Below are 23701 nucleotides of genomic sequence, written 5' to 3' on the forward strand. Positions count from 1 at the left end.
AAAAAAAGAAAAGAAAAGAAAAAAAAGGGTGGGCACGGTGGCTGTAATCCCAGCATTTTGGGAGGCGGAGGCGGGTGGATCACGAGGTCAGGAGATCAAGACCATCCTGGCTAACACGGTGAAACCCCGTTTCTACTAAAAATACACACACACACACACACACAAATTAGCCGGGCGTGGTGGCGGGCATCTGTAGTCCCAGCTACAGACTGAGGCTGAGGCAGGAGAATGGCATGAACCCGGGGAGGCAGAGTTTGCAGTGAGCTGAGATTGTGCCACTGCACTCCAGCCTGGGTGACAGAACAAGACTCCGTCTCAAAAAAACAAAATAAAGCAAAACAGCACAAAACAAAACAAAACAGAAAAAAAAAGTCAAGAATCTTCCAATCTTCCAGTTGGCTTTCAATGAGGCTTGGGAGTGTATCTCTAGAAATATGTAGGGGAGGTGGTTTTAGTGCAATCTTTTCTATAATTCCCAGGATAAAGCCACTAGAACTGAAGGAAGAAGTAAGCACAGTCTTCGCCCTATGTGAACGCATCTGGGAATTGGGTCTATTTGCGCACACCTCAGATGCTGGCATAAGAACCCTCCATGGAACAGGGCAGGTGCTCAACATGTGGGACCAGTCAGGAAGCAGACAGAGCAGAAGTACTTGAGTGGTGAGGTTTATGCCACAGGACACCAACTCTTAGGCTTGGCAGTTGTTGTTTTTTTCTTCTTCTTCTTATTTTTTTAATGAAATTCTATTTCTAAAAAGACTTTAAAATGCTTTACAGAATTAAAGCATAAAACACACAGCCACAAAACAGAACAAAACATGTCCTTTGCAGGAATACGGTTGCAGCTGGAGGCCATTATCCTAAGAGAATTAACACAGAAATAGAAAACCAAATGCCACATGTTTTCACTTATAAGTGGGAGCTAAATGTTGGGTACATACGAGCACAAAGATGGTGACAATAGACACTGGGATTTCAAAAGGAAGAAGTGGGGAATGGGAAAGGGGTTGAAAAACTACCTGTCAGATACTGTGTTCACTACTTGAGTGATGGCATCATTAGAAACCCAAACCTCAGCACCATGCACTATAGCCATGTAACAAATCTGCCATGTACCCCTAGAATCTAAAATTTAAAAATAATAAGAAGAAATAAGAAATAGGGCGGGGCGCGGTGGCTCACACCTGTAATCCCAGCACTTTGGGAGGCCAAGGCGGGTGGATCACGAGGTCAGGAGTTCAAGAGACGGCCAACATAGTGAAACCATGTATCTACTAAAAATACAAAAAATTAGCCGGGCATAGTGGAGGGTGCCTGTAATCCCAGCTACTCGGGAGGCTGAGGCAGAAGAATCACTTGAACCCGGGAGGCGGAGGTTGCAGTGAGCGGAGATCGCACCACTGCACTCCAGCCTGGGCGACAGTGCGAGATTCTGTCAAAAAAAAAAAAGAAAGAAAGAAAAAGAAGAAAGACAGACAGAAAGAAAGAAAGACAGACAGACAGACAGAAAGAAAGACAGACAGACAGACAGAAAGAAAGAAAGAAAGAAAGAAAGAAAGAAAGAAAGAAAGAAAGAAAGAAAGAAAAAGAAAGAAAGAAAGAGAAAGAAAGAAAGAAAAAGAAAAAATAGGTCGGGCACGGTGACTCACGCCTGTAATCCCAGCAACTTGGGAGGCCAATGCGGGGGCGGATCACCTGAGGTCAGGAGTTCGAGACCAACCTGGCCAATATGGTGAAACCCCGTCTCTACTAAAAATATAAAAAAATTAGCTAGGCATGGTGGTAGACGCCTATAATCCCAGTTACTCGGGAGCCTGAGGCAGAATTGCTTGAACCCAGGAGGCAGAGGTTGCAGTGAGTTGAGATTGAGCCATTGCACTCCAGCCTGGGCAACAAGAGTGAAACTCCATCTCAAAAAAAAAAAAAAAAAGGAATAAGAAATAAATAAAGCATATGGCCGGGTGCGGTGGCTCACACCTGTAATCTCAGCAATTTGGGAGGCCGAGGCAGGTGGATCACGAGGTCAGGAGTTCGAGAACAGCCTGGCCAACATGGTAAAACTTCGTCTCTACTAAAAATACAAAAATTCGCTGGCGTGGTGGCGGGCGCCTGTAATCCCAGCTACTTGGGAGGCTGAGGCAGAATAGTTTGAACTCAGGAGGTGGAGGTTGCAGTGAGCCGAGACTGTGCCATTGCACTCCAGCCTGGGTGACAGAGTAAGACTCCGAATCAAAAAAAAAAAAAAAAAAAAAGCATAAAAAAACCGAACAACTTTTTAAATGAAAACAAACAAACAAATAAAAAGGACTGAAAGACAGTAAAAGAAAATTGGTAAATAACATCTTCAAACTCCCAGGTCCCCAGGGTCCCTGAGTTGTGGCCAATGAATATGAAATGTCTCTCTAGGCTTCCTGGTAGCCAGGGCAAAGCGGACAGCATTTTAAAAAGTTAGTCTCTGGAGTAGAGGTTGTTATTCTAAGTAAAGTAACTCAGGTATGGAACACATATACCGTATGTTCTCACTTAAATTGGGAGCGAAGCTATGGGTACACAAAGGCATCCAGCTTGGTATAATAGACACAGGAAACACAGAAGGGAAAAATAAAAAAACTATATATCAGGTACAGTGTACCTATTTGGGTGGCTGGTGCACTAAAACCTCAGACTTCATCACTATACAATTCATCCATGTAGCCAAAAACAACCTGTAACCCTAAAGCTATCGAAATAAATAAACAGAAAGAAAAAAAAGGTACTTGAAGTGCATTTAGCCACCAAAATTTTAACTTGATAGAAATGAAGCAAGTAAAGAAAATGACCATGCAAAGTCCTCTTCTTTCAACTCTAGAATAAAAACTGTTTGAGCAGAAAAATAGATTGTGGCAACTCCTGCCACCTAAATTTTCTCAACATAGAATCAGTTTCATAGTTAATTAACATTCTACAATAATATTGTAGTTAATGGCCATCAATTTATTAACATTTTATAATTATATTATGGGATATAATTATAAATAATTATATAATTAATACTCTGTAACTAGTTAATATTCAAGCAGGAAACAAGAAAATATTTCCAAAAGCCTATCATGAATACTTGGAAAATCTCATAGCAGGCAATTGGAAATGCTGTATTTTTTTTAATCTTTATAAGAAGAAAAAGATACGTTCACAACTTCTCAGATTTCATTTTATAATTCCTAGCTACACTAGAAAACAAAGATGATTGACTGATTTTCCTAAAAGCCTTTTATTAGGTAGTGGGCATTATGCATATATTGTTACCTTATTTAATAAAATGTCTGTTGTTCTGTTAGAAATTTTCTACTTGTTATGATGTTATGATGTTGATATATACCATTTAGAAATGTGAATTTATTTTTCTCCGAGAAATAAAAGACATTTTCATGTTTGGAAATTTTTAAGAAAAGAGTCTCATTCACTTTGCAGACACCAAAACTTTCAACACCTCTTCTCTTTCAGAAAGCTACCAAATGATTTTGCATACATTGCAAATCTAATGTGTGAGCTCACAGGAGCAAAACTTGCTAATCACAACATTGATAAATGACCACATAGAATGAAGTACAGCTATTGCATCTTTAAAATCAACTCTCTTTTATTTAACTGGTGTAAGTGACTTTTAGTTCTTGGCAAGCAAGTGGTCCCAGAATAAGGTGGGGTTAGTTCTGACATCCTTGTTAAGTTCAACATCCTTTGGGGTTCAATCTAAGAATGTGTCCTTCTCTCTAGGAAGTAAGCAATATTTCAGTCAGTATTTTTTTTTTTCCTTTCTTTTCTTCTAAAGCAGACCTGACAGATGAGACGTCCTGGTTTTCCTGTTCAGACAGGGCCCATATCAGAGCCCATGACTTTCGAGACCTGCTCGTCTGTGAGCAGGAACTCTTCATTTCCCAGATGTATCTCTTTGTCACGCTCGAGGGTGCCACCCTTTCCGCCCTGCAGCCTCAGACACTCCTCGCTGGGCAAAAGACTTATCACCAGTGTCTGTGCTGTGACCCTGGACAGTAGTTTCAGCTGCATTTAAGCCAACAGCTCTGTGCCTTTTAACACACATTAGGACAACTCTTCCTCAGTGTGAAAGAGCACACAGAGGACTTCACACAGCAGCTGCCATTTTCTAAGGTCTGTTTAATATCTCTGGCCCAGACCTGGAAAGACTATGCTTTGGCACTGAATTTATTCGATGATTTCTTTCTTTTTTTTTTTTAGATGGATTTTTTGCTCTTGTTGCCCAGGCTGGAGTGCAATGGTATGATCTCGGCTCACTGCAACCTCCACCTCCTGGGTTCAAGCAATTCTCCTGACTCAGCCTCCCAAGTAACTGGGATTACAGGCACGCATCACCATGCCCAGCTAATTTTTGTGTTTTTAGTAAACACGGGGTTTCACCATGTCAGTCAGGCTGGTCTCGAACTCCTGACCTCAGGTGATCCACCCGCCTTGGCCTCCCAAAGCCCTGGGATTACAGGCATAAGCCACTGTGCCTGGCCGATTTCTTTATTAAATATAAAACAATGGACTAAGCTGTCCCCACCCTCTTGTAGCCACACTCTACTGCTTGAAAGGTGACAAAGAGGGAAAAGGTTGCACATTGCAAATGCAGTAGAAGCAAACCCAACAAAAACTGGAAAACGGCCAAAGCATTCTACCTTTTACAAAATACACTCATAGACACACAAAGTGATGAATTGGAGTGGAGATAGGCAAAGATTTATGGAAGAAGTGGAGTTTGACTTGCAGGCTTTTGATAGCCTTCAGAGCAATGATCCTCGAACATCTGCGTTCCTAAGAATCGCTTGGGGCCCCCAAGCAGATCCTAACTTTGTAAGTCTATTCTGACAATCTGCCTGGATTTCTCACAATTCACCCAGTTGAGGCTAATGCCGGAGTTCATGGGCCAGCCTCCAAGACTCTGCTGTCCAGCAGTACTTTTCAACCTGGGAAGCTTTGAGAAACCTGCACAGCAAACCAATTATATTAGACAAATGCACCTATGTTTTGCATGTTTTTGTGCTGCTGAGGTTGAGAATCCCTACTGCAGAGGCATTTGAAGCAAAAGAAGTAGGCTGAGCCAAGGCCGGGAGGAAGGTGGGAGCAGTGAGTGTTTCAAAACTCAGTCACAGGGAAGTATCGTGGCTAGAATGACCCACTCATCAGGGGAGCTGTATTTTAACTCGTATTACAAGGCAAAGACAAGTAAGAACTAGTGGACTGTGTACCAGGAAAAAAAAAAATCTGTCCTCACCTAAAGCATTACTAGGAAATGTATGACCCACTTACTAGTGGGACACAAACAATTTCTTGATTTGTATCTAAGGGGCATTTGTCTGGGGCATAAATGAGTATGTCAGTCCGGTGTGAGGTTTCCCATTGAGGTTAAACTTCTTGGTCAGCCTGGCTCTTTGGCAGTCATTCTAAGAATTAGAATGCAGCAGGCAGAAAGCTCAACATTGTACAGCACATTCTGATATAGTGACTAGCTTATATCGGTTTATTTTCCAAAATGTACCTTGCAATAATATGTGAATCAATTACTATGAAATGAGACTTTTCTGCATAGATACCTAGCACAGAGAATCAGCATCTTATAAGGAATGACCTAAAATGACAGTTTTCTTTTTTTTAGAGACAAGTTCTCACTATGTTGCCCAGGCTGGTCTCAAAGTCCTGGCCTCAAGTTATCCTCCTGCCTCAGCCTCCAGAGTGGCTAGGATTACAGGAACAGCCACTGTACCCCGCGACAATTTTCTTATCTACCACTTTCCTGCTTTTATATAACCCCAGAATGGAGACTAATTGGTCACGTGTAGTCCATTTTTAACATAGTAACTAGTACTATTAATTCTCAGTTAGGAGCCTGGCACAGTGGCTCACATATATATATATGTGTATATATACATATATATACACATACATATATATGTATGTATGGGGGTGTATACATGTATATGTATATGTATATATGGGGGTGTATATGTATATGTATATATGGGGGTGTATATGTATATGTATATATGGGGTGTATATGTATATGGGGGTGTATACATGTATATGTATATATGTATGTATATATATTAAATATATATACATATATTTATATATGTGTATATATATATGTATACATATGTATGGGGGTGGCAGGAAAGGAGACATTAACTGCAGAAGATGAGGTGACACTTTGGCAAAACTGAAAATACGGAGTAGAAGATGTCAATAAGAATGTAAGCTCCTGGATCCCTCCCCTAAAATTCTCAGCAATATTGGTGGTTGGAAGGAAGCACTAAATTCTCCCCATCTGGTAAGATGAGGGCTACAGTACATTTAGACAATTTTTTAAAGAAAGGGTGGGTCAAGCAGAGGCAGAAAAACTTGAAATTTGAACCTCAAATTCCAAAAATACACAAAAAAGAAGACACAACCACAGCGACCCAGAGCTGATGCAATGAGAATTCATGGGATAATAGAAATATCACAAGCAGCCAGAAAGCCAACTTTTCCGTATCTGAAATGTTACTACATGTTCTCTGGAGCAATTTTCCTCAAGTTGAATTTGGGTGACGGGTTTATAATCCAGGAAAATCCTATATGTAGTTATATTGCCAATACTTCAGAAATTTTAAAGCACACCCCTACATGTTTATCTTATTTGATTCTCCCAACATCTTCCTAAGTACACTTCACACTGCACATAGCCACTGAGCCATGCCGCCCTAGTTCAGGAGCTGGGGCTTTGCTTCCTCCACCACTGAGCCGCTGGTGTCAGTTATCCTGCCCTGTTTTGGGTGTTCATGTGGGGAAAGTCTGGGGCTTTATCTATAGGATGAACCATGGGCAGTAGGCAGGCAACTGGAGGAACAGCTGCCTTGACTCAAATAGCACAGAAGGCGATACTCTCTAAAACAGAGCCTGCCACCAGGGGTGCTGTAGGGGAGAAAATATTCTTTTCCTTACCCATTGCTAGGTCCATGGCTGAGGTACCTATAGCAAAAGACAGATTAACAAGAGCATACCAATTTATTTAAATTTCATGTAAAACAAGAGCCTTTGGAAACCAAGGCTCAAAGAAACAGGGAAACGTGTTTTTATGTTAAACTTGATGAAGAGGGGACAGTGGAGGAGAAGTGTGATGAGACAAAGGGAGTGTGATGTAATAGTAACAAACTAGAGGGAACTTGGCAAGGCCAGTTTACTCAGATTCTTCTCTGTGTTCCTGCATGTTCATTGATAAGGATGCTTCAGCCCAGCGTGGTGGCTCACATCTATAATCCCAGCATTTTGGGAGGCCCAGGTGAGCGCATCCCTTGAGCCCGGGAGTTCGAGATCAACCTGGGCAACATAGGGAGATCATTGTCTCTACAAAAAAAATGTAAAAATTAGCCTGTAGTCTCAGCTACCTGGGAGGCTGAGAGGTGGGAGGATCACTTGAGCCCAGCAGGTCAAGGCTGCAGTGATTGTGCCACTGCACTCCAGCCTGGGCGACAGAGCGAGACAGTGAGGACTTACCTCAAAAAAAAAAAAAAAAGAATGCTCCTTTTCTCTGGGTATACAAAGGGCGCCTCTCACATGAGGATCTTATGACCCACTCCAGAGGAAGGTCAGAGAATTCTTTTATGGCCTTCTTCAGAGGACAATGGCAGAGAAGATCAGAGAGTGAACTCCTTGCTTCTTCAGTTCTCTCAAATATCAAGGTGTCATATTTTGGGGTAGTGAGTCCCAAGCTCCCAAACTGCACACAGCGCCTAGCATGGGCTTGGTTTGGAAGACTTTTATTTGCCTGACTCTTTTGCTGTCTCCCTTTTTATCAGCACCTCTCATCACCAGCCCCGACTATCTGCAAGGCCAGGATGGCCCATCTTTCTCTTCCTCACCCCTGCAGCACTGGTGATCTTTTGTGGTGACCTTGGCCTCATCACCCTCATCCCCTCACCTCACTTCCCTGCTGGGGTGAGTGTGCCAACTCCTCACTTCTCTTTTCATCCCATTTTTACAGCATAAACCCTATGGCTTGCTGCTCCATTCCCTCTTTTGATTTCAAAAGTATACTTTGAGGCCAGGTGCAATGGCTCACGTCTGTAATCCAAGCACTTTGGGAGGCTGAAGCAGGAGGATCGCTTGAGGTCAGGAGTTTGAGACCTGCCTGGGCAACATGGTGAGACCTCATCTCTATAAAAAACAAAAAAATTCGCCAAACATGGTGGTACATACCTGTAGTTCCAGCTACTTAGGAGGCTGGGGCAGGAGGATCCCTTGAGCCAAAGAGTTTGAGGCTGCAGGGAACTATGACCTTCCCGTTGTGCTCCAGCCTGGGCAAGAGCAAGACCTTGTCTCTCAAAAAAAAAAAAAAAAAAAAAAAAAACCTACTTTGAAAGCAAAACCAATGAGCAGGGCGTATGTCTCTTTCCCTGCCCTTTTGCCATATACTCCTTGTGGTCCTCAAGGCCTGTGGGCATCTCTGTCTGAACCCGGAAGAGGATGCACAAAGAGGTGAGGAGGAGGAAAGCACACAGCATCACGGTCTTTCTCCATACAGGTGAGATTTATTACCTGCATTTGCATATGAAGATACTGGGGTGGAGATTTGTAAGTGACTTATGCAAGTTCAGTCAGGCCAGCAGCAGCAGCACCGCTGGAAACAGAACTTCCGACCCATGCAGGCAGGCAGGGAGGGAGCTTTTACTGTATTGGGTGGCTGCTCGGAAGCCCACAGGGATTGGCTAACATATTCTAGACGTATAACCCTAACTTTATCATTGACTTCATGACATGTCAATAAGATTAAAGCAGCAGGCAGGCTGGGTGCAGTGGCTCATGCCTGTAACCCCAGCACTTTGGGAAGCCAAGGCAGGAGGGTTACCTGAGTTCAGGAGTTTGAGACCAAGCATGGTGGTGCACACCTGTAGTCCCAGGTACTTGTGGCTGAGGTAGGAGGATCACTTAAGCCCAGCAGGTCGAGGCTGCAGTGAGCTGTGATCATGCCATGGCACTCCAACCTGGATGACAGAGCAAGACCCTGTCTCAAAAACAAAAAACAAAAAAAAAAGCTCTACAAATAATTCACCATGATTGTATAATATTTATGCTTTACCAAGCACATCACCATCCATCACCTAATTTATCCTTATGAAATCTCCATAACACACATGTCATTCCCATTTTATAGGTGAAGAAATTGAGGCTCAGACAAGGTCATAAAACTGGGAATTTGCATAATCAAGAATTAAAGGCTGTTCTTGTCTTTGAAAGTGGAGGTCATTCTCCCGCACTTGGATGCTCTGAAATCCTTTTATGTTGTTGTTGTGGACAAAGAGTTTCACTCTGTCACCCAGGCTGGAGTACACTGGGGCGATCTCAGCTCACTGTAGGCTCAACCTCTCAGGCTCAAGTGATCCTTCCACCTCAGCCTCTCAGTTAGCTGGAACTACAGGCGCACCCCACCAGGCCTGGCTAATTTTTCTATTTTTTTGTAGAGATGGGTTTTTGTCACGTTGCCCAGGCTGGTCTTGAACTTCTGGGCTCAAGTGATCCTCCCACCTCGGCTTCCTGAAGTGCTAGGATTACAGGCCTGAGCCACCGTGCCTGGCCTGCTCTGAAATCCTTCATGATTGACCATCCCTACATCTCTTGGAGTTGTGGGTCATTGTGGCACAAGTAGCTTTAACTCAATTGCTCCATGAGTCTCAACAACCAAACAGTGTTGTAGGTTTGCTTTCTGTATGCCCCAGTTCACTTTATTGCACCTCACAGTCAGAGACCATTTTTCTAACCCAGGCCAAACATCTTTCAAATGGGTGTTTGTTCTTAATGACAATTCTATATGAATGAAAAATTTGGATAGATTTTTCCCTACTGCTACTGGAAAAGTGCTTGCTGTAGATGCCTTAGTATTAGACATGGCATGAGAGCCTGTGTCAGTTAGGACATAGACAGTCACAATTAAGAGGAAAGGTAACTAGACCCGGTTGAAACTATAACATAATTTTATTGGTTCTTCTAAGTGCCAAGTTTACAAACCACATAATCCTCAGGTATGGAATTATCTGGACACTTATGACACAATCAGTGCTCTTGGACTTCATTCATTATCTCTACCCTCTTCCAAGTATTTGGTTTCTTCATTGTTCTGGCCTCTGTCCTAGTGGTGTAATGGACACATCAGTTCCTGTTTCCACATCTGTGCATACCCTGTCCGAAGGAAATGAGATCAGTTTTGTCCCAGAGGCCTAGGCTAAGCCGTGAGTTTTATTCTTAATGGACTGGTGGAGTGCCATGCTGGAACCAGTCATCAAGGCCAAGGCCATGGATGCACCAATTGACTTAGCCCAAGTCTGCATTCACTCTTCAAAGCCAGGGCGAGTATCACCTTTTCCTGAACCATATGGTCCCCCAAATGGAAAACACACACTGTTGGAAAGGAGAAAGGGGAAATGGCTATTGGGGAGGGAACACCAAGTGTCTACGCCTGCAGAGCTTCCCACCCCGCATGCCAGGGCATGTGGAGTGACTAGGTTAAGATATGCTGAGATCACAGCAGGCCTTGGAGCTCACATAAGGCTGGAACAGCCAGAGTACCCAGTGAGATCTCCATCCTTGAGCCATTGTATACTCTGTACAAATGTGTCTACTTTCTAAGCTTGCCATGACGAGAAAGAATTGCCAAGTACTGTGCTACCGAGCCATTTTGATGATTCTTGTGCCATGAAAATAATTTCACAGTAATAGCCTCAGGCAATCTTCTCCTGACAGTAGTACTTTTATGAATTATCTTAAATTTCCATTTCTAGAAAAGGTTGTGGAAAAACTAGTTTGGATAGCACCTAATCTCTGAGTCTGAACACAGAGTAAAGTATAGCTTTGATATCAAGAATCAATTGAATGCTCTTCACCAACCTTCCCCATAAGTGGGTTTGGGATTTATCCAGCTAGGTTTGATTGGAGATGATACTAGACTTTAGCCCTCTAGCTCCCCTATACCAGGGTTTCTTATTTGGGGGCCTCAGAGATAAACACTCTGCCCTCAACCTGGCTTCCATCATAGAGCTTTGGTTCCTAAGGTCTGAAAACAAAATGTAGGGTGAGGAGGAAGGGTGTATCCCTCCCCAATGCCTCAAGCTGGTCCAACTCTTAAAGTTACAAAAATAATCTATCCAGAGTTTCTCCAGGGCTGACCTGAAGCTTGGTGGTAGTGAACTCTTGAACTTACACTGAAAATGAGGACATAGGAGGAAAGGGAAAGAAGGGGCTAGCCAGAGTCCTTTCCTTTCCATCCTTTCACCCAGGCCTTTAGCAGGTGATTGGGGCCTGGCTCTTTCTTACTTTCCCCTCACCCTGCCTTCATTCTAGAGACCCTCAGTGCAAAATATAGAGAATATACCAGGCTGAAGTAAGATGTGTGTTGAGAAATGCTGAGGTGGAGCCAGGGCCACTCATGAGCATGTAGCCCCCGGAGTCACAAAGGGCTCCTCGCTCAGAGGGCCCTGCACTCAGACCAGCACTTTGCTATCCCCATCCTAAAGTAAGACGACAATGAAGTTTGCCACATCGATTGACTCTGCCTTTCATGAAAGATTTTTCTGTAGCATGTGATGCTGTTTGATAGCATTTTACCCACAGTAGGACTTCTTTTAAAATTGGAGTCTGATATGGTTTGGCTGTGTCCTCATCCAAATCTCATCTTTTTTTTTTTTTTTTTTTTTGAGATGGAGTCTCGCTCTCTTGCCAGGCTGGAGTGCAGTGGCACAATCTCGGCTCACTGCAACCTCCGCCTCCCGGATTCAAGCAATTCTCCTGCCTCAGCCTCCCGAGTAGCTGGGACTACAGCCACCCGCCACCACGCCTGGCCAATTTTTGTATTTTTAGTAGAGACGGGGTTTCACCATGTTGGCCAGGATGGTCTCAATCTCCTGACCTCGTAATCCCTCCGTCTCGGCCTCTCAAAGTGCTGGGATTACAGGTGTGAGCCACCACGCTGGGCCTTAACACTTCTTTTTTTAAAAAAAATCAAGTGTGGTCTTTAGTATTTTTCTGTTGATTGAATGTTTCATAAAATGAGACTATTTATAGAGTAGTATATGGATAGAACTTATAAATAAACATATATAGGTAGTACGCCCCCAATTTTTTTAATTGAGAGTACTTGATCATAAAAGTGCTGGAATTACAGGCATGAGCCACTGTGCCTGGCCAAATCTCATCTTGAATTGTAGCTCCCATAATTCCCACATGTTGTGGGAGGGACCCGGAGGGAGATAAGTGAATCATGGGGATGGTTTCCCCCATACTGTTCTCGTGGTAGTGAATAAGTCTCACGAGATTTGATGGTTTTATAAGAAGTTTCTTTCCCCTTTTTGCTCGGCTGTCATGCTCTCTTGTCTGCTGCCATATAAGACGTACCTTTTGCCTTAGGCCATGATTGTGTGGCCTCCCCAGCCACGTGGAACTGTGAGTCCATTAAACCTCTTTTTATTAGGCTGGGCGCGGTGGCTCATGCCTGTAATCCCAGCACTTTGGGAGGCAGAGGCAGGTGGATCACCTGAGGTCAGGAGGTAATGACCAGCCTGGCCAACATGGTGAAACCCCGTCTCTAATAAAAATATAAAAAATTAGCCGGGTGTGGTGGCACATGCCTGTAATCCCAGCTACTCGGGAGGCTGAGGCAGGAGAATTGCTTAAATCCGGGACGTGGAGGTTTTAGTGAGCCAAGATCATGCCATTGCACACAGCCTGAGCAACAAGAGCAAGACTCCGTCTCAAAAACAAAACAAAACAAAACAAGAAAAAAAACCGGCCAGGCGCGGTGGCTCACGCCTGTAATCCCAGCATTTTGGGAGGCCAAGGCGGGTGGATCACCTGAGGTCAGCAGTTCAAGACCAGCCTGGCCAACATGGTGAAACCCCGTTTCTACTAAAAATATAAAAACTAGCCGGGCGTGGTGGTGGACGCCTGTTATCCCAGCTACTCAGGTGGCTGAGGCAGGAGAATTGCTTGAACCCAGGAGACAGAGGTTGCAGTGAGCTGACACAGTGCCGCTGCACTCCAGCCTCAGTGACAGAGTGAGACTCTGTCTCAAAAAAAAAAACAAAAAAACTCTTTTTATTTATAAATTACCCAGTCTCGGGTATGTCTTTATCAGCAGTGTGAAATTGACTAACACAGAATCAATTCTTTCAAACCCTGTCACTGTTTTATCAATCAACTAAGCTTCCAGAATATTCTAAATCCTTTGTTTTTTGCTTTTTGGTTGTTTTTTTGAGACGGAGTTTCACTCCTGTCGCCCAGGCTGGAGTGCAATGATGCGATCTCAGCTCACTGCAACTTCCACCTTCCTGGTTCAAGTGATTCGCCTGCCTCAGCCTTCCGAGTAGCTGGGATTACAAGCGCCCGCCACCACAGCCAGCGAATTTTTGTATTTTTAGTAGAGACGGGGTTTCACCATGTTGGCCAGGCTGGTCTCAAACTCCTGACCTCAGGTGATCCACCTGCCTTGGCCTCCCAAAGTGCTGGGATTACTGGAGTGAGCCACCGCGCCCAGCCTTTTGTTGTCAACAGTGTTCACAGCATCTTCATCAGGAGTAGATTCTATCTCAAGAAACCACTTTCTTTGCTCATCCTTAAGAAACAGCTCCTGATCCATTCACGTGTGATCATGAGAGTGCAGCAATTCCATCACATGTTCAGGCTCCACTTCTAATTCTAATTATCTTGCTATTTGCAGCACATCTGCAGTGACTTCCTCCACTGAAGTCTTGAGCCCCTCAAAGTTATCCATGAGAATTGGAATCTTCCAAATTCCTGTTAATGTTGATATCTTGACCTCCTCCCTGAATCATAAATGTTCCTAATGGCATCTAGAGTGGTGAATTCTTTCCAGAAGGTTTTCAGTGGACTTTGCCCAGATCCATCAGAGGAATCACTATGGTAGCTCTAGCCTTACAAATTGTGTTTCTTAAATAATAAGACTTGAAAGTTGAAATGACTCCTTGACCTATGAGCTGCCAAATGGATATTGTGTTAGTAGGCATGAAAACAACATTTATCTTCTCGTACATCTCCATTAGAGCTCTTGGGTGACTAGCTTCATTGCCAATGAGCATTAATATTTTGGAAGGAATTTTTTTTCTGAGCAGTAGATCTCAACAGTGGGCTTAAAATATTCAGCAAACCGGCCAGGCACGGTGGCTCATGCCTGTAATCCCAGCACTTTGGGAGGCTGAGGCAGGCGGATCATGAGGTCAGGAGATCGAGACCATCCTGGCTAACATGGTGAAACCCCATCTCCACTAAAAATACAAAAAATTAGCCGGGTGTGGTGGCAGGCTCCTGTAGTCCCAGCTACTTGGGAGGCTGAGGCAGGAGAATGGCGCGAACCCAGGAGGAGGGGGTTGCAGTGAGCCGAGATCGTGCCACTGCACTCCAGCCTGGGTGACAGAGTGAGACTCCGTCTCAAAAAAAAAAAAAAAAAAAAAAAAAAAAATTCAGCAAACCATGATGTAAACAGATATGCTGTCATCCAGGCTGTATTGTTCCATCTGTAGCGCACAGGAAGAGTAGATTCAACATAATTCTTAAGGACCCAAGGATTTTTAGAATAGTGAGAGAGCTTTGGCTTCAACTTAAAATCACCTGCTGTGGTAGCCCCTAATAAGAGAGTCAGCCTGTCCCTTAAAGCTTAAAGCCAGACATTGACTTCTCTTCTCCAGCTATTAAAGGTCTAGATGGCACCTTCTACTAGTAGAAAGCTGTTTTGTCTACATAGAAAATCTGTTATTGAACGTAGCCACCTTCATCAATTACCTTAGCAAGATCTTCTGGATGACTTGCTGCAGCTTCTCCATCAGAACTTGCTGCTTCACCTTGCACTTTTATGTTATGGAGATGGCTTCTTTCCTTAAACATCTGGAATCAAGCTCTGCTAACTTCCAGGTTTTCTTCTGCAGCTTCCTCACCTCTTTCATCTTTTTCTTCTGCAGCTTCCTTTACAGAACTGAAGAGAATTAGGACCTTGTTCTGGATTAGGCTTTGGCATAAGGGAATGCTGTGGCTGGTTTGATCTTTATCCAAACCATTCAAACTTTCTCCATATCAGCAATAGGGCTGTTTTGCTTTCTTATCAATCGTATGTTCACTGGAGCAGCACTTTTAATTTCTTTCAAGAACATTTGGCCAGGCGCAGTGGTTCACGCCTGTAATCCCAGCACTTTGGGAGACCGAGGCAGGCAGATCGCCTGAGGTCAGGATTTCGAGACCAGCCTGGCCAACATGGCGAAACCCTGTCTCTACTAAAAATAGAAAAAATTAGCTGGGCTTGGTGGCGAGGGCCTGTAATCCCAGCTACTTGGGAGGCTGAGGTGGGGAGAATTGCTCGAACCCTGGGAGATGGAGGTTGCAGTGAGCTGAGATCACGCCATTGCACTCCAGCCTGGGCAACAGAGTGAGACTCCGTCTCAAAAACAAACAAACAAACAAACAAAATAAAACCATTTCCTTTGCATTCACAACTTGGCTAACTAGTTGGCACGAGAGACCCAGCTTTTGGTCTGTCTCAGCTTTCAGCATGCCTTCCTCACTAAGCTTAATCATTTCTTGCTTTTGATTGAAAGTGAAAGACCTTTGACTTCCTTTCACTTGAACTCTTCTGGGTGATAATAGTTATTAATTGGCCTAATTCCAATATCATTTTATCCCCGGGAATAGGGAGACCCGAGGAGAGGGACAGAGATGAGGGAACAGCCAGTCAGTGGAGCAATCAGAACACACACGTTTATTGATTAAGTTCATTGTCTTATATGTGTGCGGTTCATGGTGACCCCAAACAATTACAATAGTAACATGAAAGATCACTGGTCGACCGGGCACGGTGGCTCACGCCTGTAATTGCAGCACTTTGGGAAGACAACTTGGGTGGATCACAAGGTCAGGAGTTCAAGACCAGCCTGGCCAAGATGGTGAAACCCTGGCTCTACTAAAACTACAAAAATTAGCCAGGCATGGTGGCGGGTGCCTGTAATCCCAGATACTCGAGAAGCTGAGGCAGGAGAATCGCTTGAACCCCAGGCGGCAGAGGTTGCACTGAGCCGGGATCACCTCCCTGCACTCTAGACTGGGCAACAGAGTGAGACTCCGTTAAAAAAAAAAAAAATAAATAAATAAAATCACTGGTCACAGATTACCCTAATAGACATAAAAGTCATGAAAAAGTTTGAAATACTGTGACAATTACCAAAAATGTGACAGAGACCAGAAGTGAGCATATGCTACTGGAAAAACGGTGCCAACAGACTTGCTTGACGCAGGGTTGCCACCAAACTTCATTTGTAAAATATGCAGTATCTGGAAAGTGCAGTAAGACAAAGCACAATACAAGGCTAGTACAAGGTGCGCTTGTATTAGCCAAACACTGATGCTGAAAACAATGACATACAAAGACGGAAAGAGAAGGTATCCTTCAGTTCCTTTTCCTTTCAGTCCTTCCTTACTAAGCCAAAGGTAGAGTGATGGTAGGATATGAGCATATTAAGAAGTGAAAAAAAAGCCAGCGCAGTGGCTCACACCTGTAATCCCAGCACCCTGGGAAGCCGAGGTGGGAGGATCACCTGAGCCCAGGAATTCGAGACCAGCCTGGGCAACATAGCGAGACCCCATCTCTACAAAAATTACAAAAAATTAGTGGGGCTTGATGGAGCATGCCTGTGGTCCTAGCTACTCAAGACGCTGAGGCAGAAGGATCACTTGAGTCCAAGAGTTCAAGGCTGCAGTGAGCTATGATGGCACCACTGCACTAGGCAACAGAGCAAGACCCCATCTCATAAGAGAAGTGAAGAGGCCCTGCACAGTTGCTCACGCTTGTAATCCTAGCACTTTGGGAGGCTGAGGTGGGCAGATACCTTGAGTTCAGGAGTTCAAGACCAGCCTGGCCAGATGGCAAAACCCCATCTGTACTAAACATAGAAAATTAGCCAGGCTTGGTGGCACACATCGGTAATCCCATCTACTCAGGAGGTTGAGGCAGGAGAATCACTTGAACCTGGGAGACAGAGGTTGCAGTGAGCCCATATCCCACCACTACACTCCAGCCTGGATGACAGAGCAAGACTCCATCTCAAAAAAAAAAAGTAAAGGAAAAAAATCTTAATTACTTGTCTGTAGTGTTTCCCCTGTTCTAGTAAAAATAAAACATGTATTTATGCATAAGCAATGAAATAGAAAGTGTGTAACTTAGGTGATTCTGCGTCTAAGTTAAATGCGCTTATCTTTCCCATTGAAAACTGCTACTGCACAATGTAAAGCCAAGTGGTAAAAATTCATGCGAATAATTTTAAATTGTAGTTTATCTCTACTTAAAACAATTTTAAATAGCAAACAGAAAACACCAAGACAAGTTGGCAGAGAGGAAAAAGACATTTGAGTACCTTTAATGATACTGTTTTTTGTGTTTTGGGGAGGGGCTATAGATGTGTACTTTGCCCTGGGGCCTGTAAATTCCAGAGCTGGCCCAGGGCTGAGCTTAGACACCTGCATTGGAAAACCACTGCCAGAAGATTCAGGTGCACAACCAGAGCTGGGGATCTTGGGTCTATTTCAAAGGCTTCGGAGTCCTCTACTCCTACCTGCCTGCTTCACTGCACACCTGGCCCCTCTCCACGTTTGCCTAAGGCAGTCCTGAACTCAAAGTATTCCGCCTTGCATAGCTGCAGCTCTCTCTCAAATAAGACTTACCCTATGTGCTTAATTTTTATTTTTTTATTTTTATTTTTTGAGACAGAATCTTGCTCTGTTGCCTAGGCTGGAATGCAGTGGCACAATCTCAGTTCATTGCAACCTCCACCTCCCAGGTTCAAGCGATTATCCTGCCTCAGCCTCCCAAGTAGCTGAGATTACAGGCACGCATTACCACACACAGCTAATTTTTGTATTTTTAGTAGAGACGGGCTTTCACCATGTTGGCCAGGCTGGTCTCGAACTCCTGGCCTCAAGTGATCTGCCCACCTCTGCTTCCCAAAGTGCTGGGATTACAGATGTGAGCCACCGCGCCTGGCCAAATGTGCTTAATATTAAAGCCTACGCTTGCCTAGCTGCTCTGAAAGGACAGCTCAGTTTTAAAAGCACTATGTCCTGACTGCAGGTGTTACACATTTTTATTCCTTGAAGTAACAAGGCTCTTTTCTCTCAGTTTCCAAAATGCTCCTTGACTTCTCAACTAAGTGTACATTGATACAATCACAGTCATTTTCCTAATCAACTCCTAATCAATACCAGGTTTTCCATCCTTGGAGGTCCTTGAGGCTCCCTAAGGTCTTTCCACCTTCTTCCTCCGGTGAAGAACATCACCCTTGGTCTTAGCAGGGCTGACCTGGCTCCACCCCCCAGGCCATGATGCCCCCTCTCTTCCTGCCTCTGTCTCCTCCACCCCTTTCTGTTCACCCTCCCTCTTCTGCCCTGTACCACCCTGGTGTTCTGCTCTCCACCCTCTGCCCTGGCATCAGGGGATGCTTCCTCTTCACATCAATTCCTATTACTTCGACTAAAACAAACCCTTAGACCAGACTGTTATTTTCTTTTTCTTTTTCTTTTTTTGGGATGGAGTCTCACTCTGTCTCCCAGGCTGGAGTGCAGTGGTGTGATCTCAGCTTACTACAACCTCCACCTCCCAGGTTCAAGCAATTCTTCTGCCTCAGCCTCCCGAGTAGCTGGGATTACAAGCATAGGCCACCAGGCATGGGCCACCATGCTCGGCTAATTTTTGTATGTTTAGTAGAGATGGGGTTTCACCATGTTGGCAAGGCTGGTCTCAAACTCCCGGCATCAAGTGATCCATCGGTCTTGGCCTCCCAAAGTGCTGGGATTGCAGGCGTGAGCCAAGCCACCGTGCCTGGCTGACTGTCCTTTTCTCTGGACAGAAATGTCATCCTGAAAGTTTCAAATCACCCTATTGATGGTTTTGCCCAAAGAAACCAATCATTTCATCATTCTGAGATCCCCTCTACTGAACCTTTTTATTTGCATTTTCTTCTATGGCAAACCTTTCACCTAGGCTTAGGATGAGAGATATCTTATGGAACTTTCACTGATTTCAAATAGCCTACACTGTTACTAGATCTATATGTATTATTTATGTCCTTGGAAAGTTAGAGATTTCAGAGGCTTAAGATATCATCTAATCCAACTCTATGCTTTACTGACAAGAAAACTAGCTCAAAGAAGTTAGTTTACTCCTAGCCACCCAGCTAGTATTATGCTGGCCTAGTGTCATAGTTAGGTCTTCTGGAGCTAAGCTCAGTTCTCTTCCTTCTGTATTGGGGGCAGCTTCGGTTACTGCATATCAAAATCACAAAAAGCAGATTGAGGCTTCTTCAGAGTGTTCTACTTACGTGAGCCCAGAGGGAGAAGGAGAAAGCAAATCGGAGGCTCTGGGTGGTTAGCCCTTTAGTAATAAAGAACTGGTGTTGGGCCGGGTGCGGTGGCTCACGCCTGTAATCCCAGCACTTTGGGAGGCCGAGGCGGGTGGATCGCAAGGTCAGGAGTTTGAGACCAGCCTGGCCAACATGGTGAAACCCCGTCTCTACTAAAGACACAAAAAATTAGCTGGGCGTGGTGGCACACGCCTGTAATCCCAGCTACTCGGGAGGCTGAGGCAGGAGAATCACGTGAACCTGGGAGGTGGAGGTTGCAGTGAGCCGAGATTGCGCCATTGCACTCCAGCCTGGGTGACTGGGAGAGACTCCGTCTCAAAAAAAAAAAGACCTGGTGTTGTTTTCAGCATTATAGGAATGATGCCAGTGGTAAAAAAAGAAAATCACACAGCTTAGTTTCAGGGATGATGATGACCTCATCAGCACTATAACAGCCACCACTATCTCCAGCCTACAGCCGCCGCCTGAAGCCCTCACACTACTTCCTTGTATAACATCATAGGACAGAAGTAAAGACAGCATTAAGGATCAGGGGGAAGGGAACTTTGCTGCTGCTGTTGTAAGAAACTGGAGAAAGGCAGACTAGAGGTGCGGGAAATAGGCGAGGCCAGGACCCAGCAGGACCAGCTCAGAGGCGGACTTGGGGACAGTCACCTCCCAGGCGGCAAGTGGAAACCGGAGTCAGAACCTCAGCCAGGTGGATTTGCTCATCTAAGATCCAACAGTAACATGGATTTGTAGGTCAATCAGCTTTGCTCTAAAACTCTAAAGAGTTTCTACATTGTTACCTCATTTAATCTTCAACAACCTTGAAATTTAGGTGTTTGTTTTTTTATATAATGAGAGATGAAGAAGCCCAGATTTAGAGATGCCAAATGACTTGAGCAGCTACAGAAGTTCAATTCTCTTTCCCCTGTTTCCTTAGTGTTTTTTGTTTTGTTTTGTTTTTGTTTTTTTTGAGACAAAGTCTCACTGTTGTGCAGGCTGGAGTGCCGTGGCACAATTTCAGCTCGCTGCAACCTCCGCCTCCCAGGTACAAGTGATTCTCATGCCTCAGCCTCCTACTTATGCATAGCTGGAACTACAGGCATGCGCTACCATGCCTGGCTAATTTTTGTATTTTTAGTAGAGACAGGGTTTCGCTATGTTGGCCAGGCTGGTCTCGAACTCCTGACCTCAAGTAATCCACCGGCATCAGCCTCCTAGAGTGCTAGAATGACAGGTGTCAGTCACCGTGCCCAGCTCCCCAGTGGTTCTAAAGTATCTCCCAATGCAATGTAAAAAATGCATCAGCTTTTTAAAATTCCAAACATGGGAGTGTAAGACTCTGGAGGAGAGTTAAGGGAAATGTGCCTGGAAAGGGAAATAAAGCCCAAGGGCAAATATGAACCTGTCATTGAGAGTAAAAAGGATGAGAGGCCAAGGGCTCATGCCTATAATCCCAGCACTTTGGGAGGCTGAGGCAGGAGGATCGCTTGAGCCCAGGAGTTTGAGACAAGCCTCGGCAACATGGAGAGACCCTGTCTGTACAAATTATTTTTTTTGAGACGGAGTTTCGCTTTTGTTGCCCAGGCTGGAGTGTGATGATGCGATATCAGCTCACTGCAACCTCTGCCTCCCGGGTTCAAGCGATTCTCCTGCCTCAGCCTCCCGAGTAGCTGAGATCACAGGCATGCACCACCACACCTGGCTGATTTTGTATTTTTAGTAGAGATGGGGTTTCTCTATGTTGGTCAGACTGGTCATGAACTCGCGACCTCAGGTGATCCCCACGCCTCGGCCTCCCAAAGTGCTGGGATTACAAGCTCGAGCCACTGTGCCTGGCCTGTACATTTTTTTTTTTTTTTTAATTAGCCAAGTGTGGTGGTGTGCACCTGTAGTCCCAGCAACTCAGGAGGCTGAGGTGGGAGGATCACTTGAGCCTGGGATGGTGAAGCTGCTGTGAACTATGATTGTCCAGCCTGGACAATAAGTGAAACCTTGTCTCAAAAAAAAAAAAAGGGTTAAGAGCTCAACTTTTCGAAAAAATATCCATGCTATCCGACCTACCACCCTGGCTTAGTAAAGGGTATTGCCATTATGTTTCTAGCTCAGAGTTCTCAATCCACTGCCAGAGCCCCAGTTTCTATCACCCAAACCTGTTATCCAAGTGTCATCTTCATGGACAGAATATGTTGCACTTAGCAGCTGCATTATGATAATAGAGTTCCCTGCAACTGAACTGTTGTTACTTCCAGCATTAGATGCAGTCATTAATTTACATATACCTGCATACACATCACTGGAAACGAGCCTGAGTCCAGATTCTCCTTTTGCAGAGAGATTTGATAGCCCCTGGATGTGGATGCGGGGCTTCACATCCTGATACCCGGGATGATCATCCATAATGCACAATGTGGAAAATGCCCTTCCAGGAAACCAGGCTGTTGTGTGTGAACCTAGTGAGCAGGCAATAGAAACAGGAAGGCTGAGATTAGAGCCTGCTCTACAGCGTTTTGATGTTTCCCTAGCCACCGCTGAGGCTCTGAGAGCTGATCAAAGGTACCTCGGCAGACTCAAATTAACACAGAGTTGGTGAATCAGGCCAGCACCTGCCTGCAAATAGCAACATATTTCACCAAATCAGGTTAATCTTTTCATCAAGGCAGGAGGTGGCAATCCTTTCATAAAACTTTCACAAGTTAAGTTTATTCCTGTTGTACCTTAGCTTTCTGAAGGAAAAGTAATGAATGGCCTGTTAAATTTTCTTCCCTTGGAGGTACGTATTTATTTTAAAGCTGATCTTTACCTCATGGTGTATACCATTGAAGACCTCCAGCCCTAAAGAACTTGCCTTGTTTCAAAAATGGTGGAGGTTTTGGGGTTGAAAGAGAAGAACGGGAAGGCATTGTCATAAATCTTCACTTTCCTTTTAATGCAGGTGGGGTTTCTAACTTCAAGTATTTGTATAAGAGCAGTACCTCACCTCTGTTTGGGGAAATATAGCTAAAAAGCCATAATTTCTGCAGAGAGAAAGCAAAAAGGCACAGCACAGAGTAAACTATAGCCACTAGGATAGATCTAAAGATTCTAACAGAGCTCAAATAAAAAACAGAAACTTACTTAAAAAAAAAAAAAAAAAGGTACTAGCCTAAGGCTGCAGGCTCAGAAAACTGATACCTGGAAAGGGAAATGAAATGCATCGAATAATAGATTAAGTGTTAATACTTACGCAGAGAAGCTTCAAAACAGATTTCTTGCCTTGGAGGAGTTCATTATTTCAGGCATTGGCTAGTCATAAGACTTAGGAAACCAAGAGGATGTGTCAGATCCTGCAGGTCTCTCCAAGAAGCAGATGTGGTCACAAGGAAATGGAATGGGGGAGGGGAGGGAGGAATTCAAGAGAGCAGAAAAATAAGTTGAGATATTTGGAAAATAGAGCTTGCATATGATCATCTGCCAAAGCAACCCCCAAATTTTTATTGAACAGTGTTAAGAAAAATGGAGACAGTTCCAAGTTGTTTCATTTCGGGGATAGGGTGTGGAAAGAGTGTGAGCTCACAGAATCACCCCGTGACTGTGGGCCCCATTACAGCTGGAAACCACGGACAAGCTGAACTTTGAAGAGTCTCAGTTTCCTCAGCTACACAATGGGAATAACACGTCCCATTAGGGTTGTGAGGACTAAATATGTATACATGGTATTCAATAAATACAATAATAATATAATAGATGATAACTTAATATAAGGTGTTTGATAAGTGTATCTTTTCCTTCTCAAATTAATCCAACACTTTCACTTCAATACTGGGTTTACAGATGATACCAGAAAATAACACTATAATGGAAAGGGCTATTTTAATTTATCCATTTATCTATTTGTTTTTGAGACGGAGTCTCATTCTTGCCCAGTCTGGAATGCAGTGGCGTGATCTCCTCTCACTGCAACCTCTGCCTCCTAAGTCCAGGCGATCCTCCTGCCTCAGCCTCCCAAGTAGCTGGGATTACAGGCATGCACCACCATGCTCTGCTAATATTTGTATTTTTAGTAGAGACGGGGTTTCACCGTGTTGGCCAGGCTGGTCTCGAACTCCTAGCCTCAAGTGATCCGCCCACCTTGGCCTCTCAAAGCACTGGGATTACAGGCGTGAGCCATCATGCCTGGCTGGGCTATTTTTTTGTTCGAAGTTTCTTACTTTTATTTTTTCAATTAACAAAAGTATATATTTATAGTATACAACATGGTGTTTTGATATATGTATACATTGTGAAATGACTGAATCAAGCTGTTA

General features: G+C 44.2%; 1 long non-coding RNA gene across 2 annotated transcripts; it reads right to left on the bottom strand.

The window, feature by feature from the left end:
• Positions 1–9983: 9983 nt before the first annotated feature.
• On the bottom strand, positions 9984–23071 carry LOC100448513 (uncharacterized). Of its 2 annotated transcripts, XR_010137675.1 has the most exons (3): positions 22642–23071; positions 21698–21868; positions 9984–10206 (listed from the first exon to the last, which is right to left on the bottom strand). It is a non-coding gene; the product is annotated as an uncharacterized LOC100448513 (long non-coding RNA). The 2 variants fall into 2 exon arrangements; XR_008515856.2 differs by having other exon boundaries at positions 21698–23071.
• Between the last annotated feature and the right edge of the window lie 630 nt (positions 23072–23701).

This window comes from Pongo abelii, chromosome 17 (genome assembly GCF_028885655.2).
Source record: "Pongo abelii isolate AG06213 chromosome 17, NHGRI_mPonAbe1-v2.0_pri, whole genome shotgun sequence".
Lineage (NCBI taxonomy): Eukaryota > Metazoa > Chordata > Mammalia > Primates > Hominidae > Pongo > Pongo abelii.